This window comes from Dendropsophus ebraccatus, chromosome 10, assembly GCF_027789765.1.
Source record: "Dendropsophus ebraccatus isolate aDenEbr1 chromosome 10, aDenEbr1.pat, whole genome shotgun sequence".
Lineage (NCBI taxonomy): Eukaryota > Metazoa > Chordata > Amphibia > Anura > Hylidae > Dendropsophus > Dendropsophus ebraccatus.
In genome coordinates, this window is record NC_091463.1 from 8,993,866 (window position 1) to 8,999,865 (window position 6,000).

Below are 6,000 nucleotides of genomic sequence, written 5' to 3' on the forward strand. Positions count from 1 at the left end.
TTAGACCCCCTCCCCCCCAGTTGCTGGTGTAGACATCTAAATGCCACCGCTCTTGCCTCTCTCCGCTCAGCGCGCAGATGGGGTGGGGCACCACCGCTGTTCTCTCCAAGCAGGATGCCTCTCTTCCAGGAAGCTGTAAATTGCCCTCCATTGTCTGTCATCATCCACGCCACCGCAGGGGACATCACCACCGGCCTGCCTGGGCTTGGGGACACCTGTGCATCACTGCCAGGCTGTGCAGCTGCAGTAGTGGCAGCGTCCTGCCGGGGGATAGGAGCAGTGGACACAAGGCACAGGCTTTCCCCTCCGCGGGCACCAGGCTCGAGAACTAGCTGAGCCCAGGCGTGTGTCCAGTGAGTGAGTGCTAGGGCCGGGGAGTGTGCAGGGTCCCAAGTCTGTGTCTATGTGCTGCCCGGATCCTCAGTATTGGGGAGTTGCTGCGCTATACGAGGTGCAGGCACCAAATTATATGTGCTATAGATCCCTATAAATATACTGTATATACAGTAGTTGCATTGGGGCAAGAGTGAAGTAGGTCTATACACAGCACCACAGTGTACATGGAGGAGACTAATAATATACAGACATTGGCAGCTCTCCTTTCCCACCTAACAGGGATCACCTGATAGCCGCCCAGGACAATTTTTATAACCAGATACCCCATTTTTCCAGAGACATTTTCAAGATTTGCTACATAGCAGCAAAATACTACAACCCACATCCCCCTACCCCATAATCACCCTGTCAGGCATGTAGGTGGCTGACAACCAACATGTCTACCCCTTTTTATTGCCTCTATACTTGTGCCCTATGTTTAAAGTGTCTCTGTACCCACAATTTCACCCCCCTCAAACCACTTGTACCTTCGGATAGCTGCTTTTAATTCAAGATCTGTCCTGCGGCCCGTTCGGCAGGTGATGCAGTTATTGTCCTAAAAACAACTTAAACTTGCAGCCCCATGTCAAAATAGCATGGCCTAGAGGGTCTGTGCATTAGGCTGGCACAACTTGTCTGTCCCTCCTCCCCGCCCTATTCATCATTAGAATGCTCCAGGCAGATTGCCTCCTATTCCTCAGCTGTGTGAACACGACACCTGTGCAATGTTCACTGCAGAGGAATAGGAAAAATCCTGCCAGTGGCATTCCTAATGATGAAGAGGGTGGGGAAGAGGGACGGAGGGGTGGTGCAAAGTTAGGGCACAGATACTTCACGATAGTGCACGGCAGTTTGACACGGAGCTGCAAGTTTAAGAGTTGTTTTTTAGGATAATAACTGCATCACCTGCCAAACGGACCCCAGGACAGATCTTGGATTATATCAAAATGTACGATTTATCTTGCGTCGTTCGATCCTTCGCTGCGTTTACACAAACGATTATTGTTCGAATTCGACCGTTATCGCGCAAATCCGCACGATAATCGTTACGTGTAAACGCAGCATTACACTCACTAATATGGTGCTGACCACAGTGACCTCGATCGGTACGCAATTCTGTAATATACAGGTCCATGTATAACTACATAAAAAGCACACCTGTCAGGACATATTAAAAAAAAAAAGAAAGAAAAGAAAATACATAGTTAACGCTTGCCTTATGTATGAAGTCCATTTTTATTTTAATTTCACCCTGAGACATTGGGTGGAGCCTCTTTTTTTCAGTTAATTAACTCAGGCTGGAGCGCAGCTTTAGGGTGGTATTACACGGGCCGAGCCCGATAATCAGCTGACAGGCCGCTGTGAAGCTAGAGCGCGCGCGGGACCCGGGAGAAGCGGACGGCAGGAGCAGCCCTGGAACGTGGATGGGTAATGTATATCGTTAGTCGCTGGCCACGCACCGCTATTACACGCAGTGGTGCGCGGTCGGTGCCCGACAAAAATAGGGTCTAACCTATATCAACGATCAGCCGATGATCGTTGTCATCGGCTGATCGTTGCATTTATTACACGGAGCGATAATCGGCCGAATTGGGCCAATTCGGCCCATTATCGTTCCGTGTAATAGTACCCTTACAGTAAGTGAGACACCTAGTGGCCGAATGTAGAGTATTGTATTTAAAAAAAAAAAAAACAGGCAAAAAAAAAAATAAATTGCAATCAACACCCCTTCCCTATATGGTTTAAGTATATTAAAGGGGTAGTGCGGCGCTAAAAAATTATTCACAGAATAACACACATTACAAAGTTATACAACTTTGTAATGTATGTTATGTCTGTGAATCACCCCCGGAATCGTACCCGGAAGTGTGTGGTGCATTATACATGACCTGATCCGTTTTGAGGCCTTTGGCCATCTTGTGCCAAACGTCATCTTCGGACGGACGGCCGAATCGCTGCCGCCGTCCCCCCTCCGCCGCGTCATCACCAATCGCGGCTGAGCACATTTATGACGCGGCGGAGGGGGGACGGCGGCAGCGATTCGGCCGTGCGTCCGAAGATGACGTTTGGCACAAGATGGCGGACGGCCTCGATACAGATCAGGTAATGTATAATGCACCACACACTTCCGGGTACACGGGTGGGGGTGGTGGGACACGGGGAAGGGGGCGATTCACAGACAAAACATACATTACAAAGTTGTATAACTTTGTAATGTGTGTTATTCTGTGAATAATTTTTTAGCGCCGCACTTCCCCTTTAAAGGGGAACTATCAGCAGGTTAGACGATTCTAACCTGCTGATAGCCCCCTATTGTGCACAGGACATCAAGGAGGATGGTATGTCTCTAAGGGCCCTTTTACACAGAAAGATTATCTGACAGATTATCTGCCAAAGATTTGAAGCCGAAACGATAATTGGCCCGATCGTACGATTAACGCTGTCGGAGTAACAATTTTTTTTTTCATAACGATCAGCGTTTACACGGTACGCCCACAGCCCGGCCCCCCGCTCGCAGCCCAGCCCTCCGCTTGCAGCCCGGTCCCCCGCTCATCCGCAGCCCGGCCCCACGGTCAACCGCAGCCCCCTGTGCCGCCCCGATCGCCACCCCCGCCGCCCCGATCGCCACTCCCGCCGCCGCTCTGATCGCCACCCCCGCCGCCCCGATCGCCACCCCGCCGCCGCTCCGATCGCCACCCCCCCCCCGCCGCTTTGATCGCAAGGCAGCACTGATTGGCTAAAGAGGGGAGCCGGGAATTTCAAACGGCTCCTCTTCAGCCAATCAGTGCTGCCTTGGCGACCGGAGCGGCGGCGGGAAGGGGGGGGCCATCGGAGCGGTGGCGTGGGTGGCGATCAGAGCGGCGGGGGCTGCGATCAGAGCGGCGGCGATCAGAGCAGTGGCGGCAGCGTGGGTGGCGATCGAGCCGGCACAGGGGGGCCGAGCTGCAAGCGGGGGGCCGGGTGGCGGGCGGCCGGACTATCGCGCGACGACTGTTTACACGGAACGATTGGCGAATTTTTTGCGAACGACGAACAACGATTTGATAACATGTTGAAAGATCAAAATGAACGATTTTTCGTTCGTCGTTTGATCGTTCGCTGCGTTTACACGTACGATTATCGTTCGAATTCGATCGTTATCGCGCAAATTTGCACGATAATCGTTACGTGTAAACGCACCATTACCTTCATCCTCAGTGCCGTTCCAGTGCTGTTAGCAGTTTGATCCTTGAGCACCATTAGGAGCACTGCCCCAACCCCCAGAGCACGAATCCATTGATTATCACTAGAAGGCGCGGGCGAAATTGCAAAATGGGGTCGGACAGTGCTCCGGACCGAGGATTTCGGCCAGTTCACGCAGAGTAAAAATGGCGGAATTTTCGTGGTTGTCCGCTCAAAGGATTGACATGTCAATTCTTTGAGCGGAGAGTGACAGAAGCGAAGGTACGCAAGCATTCCCATAGAGAAATAGTATCACACTGAGGAAAACTCTGGCGATTCCGCCAACTTTACTCTGTGTGAACTACCCCTTACACTGCTAACAGCCAGGGAACGGCCCTGAGGAGGAAGGTAAGAAACATACCTTCCTCCCCGGTGCCCCATGCACAATAGGGGGTTATCTCTAACCTGCTGATAGTTCCCCTTTAAACCTTCAGAGTGGTGAGAATGTGAGTTTGGGGCTATCACTGCTGTCACTGGGCTACTGAGAGTTCCATTCACGGAGCACAAGGATTTCTTTTTCTTTCCATTTAGGGCCAGGACCAGAGATGTTTGGCTGTTTGCCAGCAGTAGTCACACTCCTCTACTTCTCTGGGCAACCATAGGACAGCACCAGCTCTTCTCTGCTGTGCCATGACATAGTGCTGGAGGAAGTGAAGCACTGGGGGGGAACAAGCTGGCACTGTGCTGGAGAACAATTTAGGGTCTTATTAGACAAAGCGACTTTAATGATTAACACTTAAAGGGGTACTCCAGCGAAAATCTTTTTCTCTCAAATCAACTGATATCAGAAAGTTATATAGATTTGTAATGCAGAGTTTACACGGAACGATTATCGCTCGAATTTTTGCAATAACGATAATCGTTCCGTGTAAACACAGCAAATGATCAAGCGATGAGCGAAAAATCGTTCATATTGATCTTTCAACATGTTCTCAAATCTTCGTTCGCTAAAAATTTGCAGATCGCTTCATGTAAACAGTCTTTCAAAGATTCACCCTATGTGAAAGATGGGCTTAAGCGATCTTAAAAACGATCGCAATAACGATTTTTCTTACGAATCTTCTAACGATTTTTCTCCATCTAAACGATGATCGTTCTAAAAACCAAATTGTTGCTTCAAAATCGTTAATCGTTCGATTGGGCGAATTATCGTTCCGTGTAAACCCAGCATTATTTACTTCTATTGAAAAATCTCAAGTCTTCCCATACTTATCAGCTGCTGTAGGAAATTTTGGAATGTGGGAAATGTTGTTTTCTTTTCAGTGCTCTCTGCTGCCACCTCTGGCCGAGACAGGAACTGTCCAGAGCAGGAGAGGTTTTCAGTGAGGATTCATAGAAAACTGAGAGAGTTCCTGTCTCGGCCAGAGATATCAGCAGAGAGCACTGTGTCAGACTGAAAAGAAAACAACATTTCCTGCAGGACATACAGCAGCTGATAGGCAGCACAGATGCTAGAATCAGCTGTGGGTATGTGTGGGGCGTTAAAATAAAAACAACCGCGCCCCCACCCCCAGCCACAGTATTGCTTTTGGCACAGGGATATTGCTCAAGGCTTGTGACACCAAACACTACTGCACATCTTGTACAGGGGGAACACCTGAGCACAGGAGGCATATCTGGCTGCAGGCACTGTATGGATCATACCTGGCTACAAGGGGCATCTCTAGTTACAAGGGGCATACCTGGCTGCAGGGGTACACCTGGTTGCCATACCAGCTACAGGGGACATTCCTGGCTGCAGGGGGCATAGCCTGATACAAGGGGCACATCTAGCAGCAATAGACATACCTAGCTGCAGGGGGCATATTTAGATACAAGGGGCATACCTAGTTGTATGGGGCATACTAGGCTACCATGCTACATGGTGCAAATCTGATTATATGGGGCAATTTTGTTGAAAGGCTACAGGGAGCACTGCATCTAGCTGCAGGGGGCATTGTATCTGGCTACAACGTAGGTATTATTACTGGCCACAGGGGACGTTATTATTGGGAAAGGGGGCATTCCTAATGATTGTATTGTCTTATAGTGCCATTTTTCAGGCTACATTGGAAATTATTACTCACTACGGGTCATTATCACTTGACGTTACTACTGGGACATACAGTCATATTGTTAAGGGAGGCTTTGATCTGAGAATGAACTGCTGACAAAGACTTTATACAGAGCGTATGACTGCAGTGTGATTTCGACCTTATGTAGTTAATGTCTTTAACCAATTGCATCTTTGGGGGTACTCGGCTGGAGCATCTTGTCACACGGGGGTACTTGGCTTGAAAAGGTTGAGAAACCCTGGCCTAGATGACTCATATTTAGGGCCTAACCTTACATAGCGACCTAGTAGACTCATATCGCACCAAACATAAAATATACCGCTCTGTATAGGGCCCGACCCTCGATAAC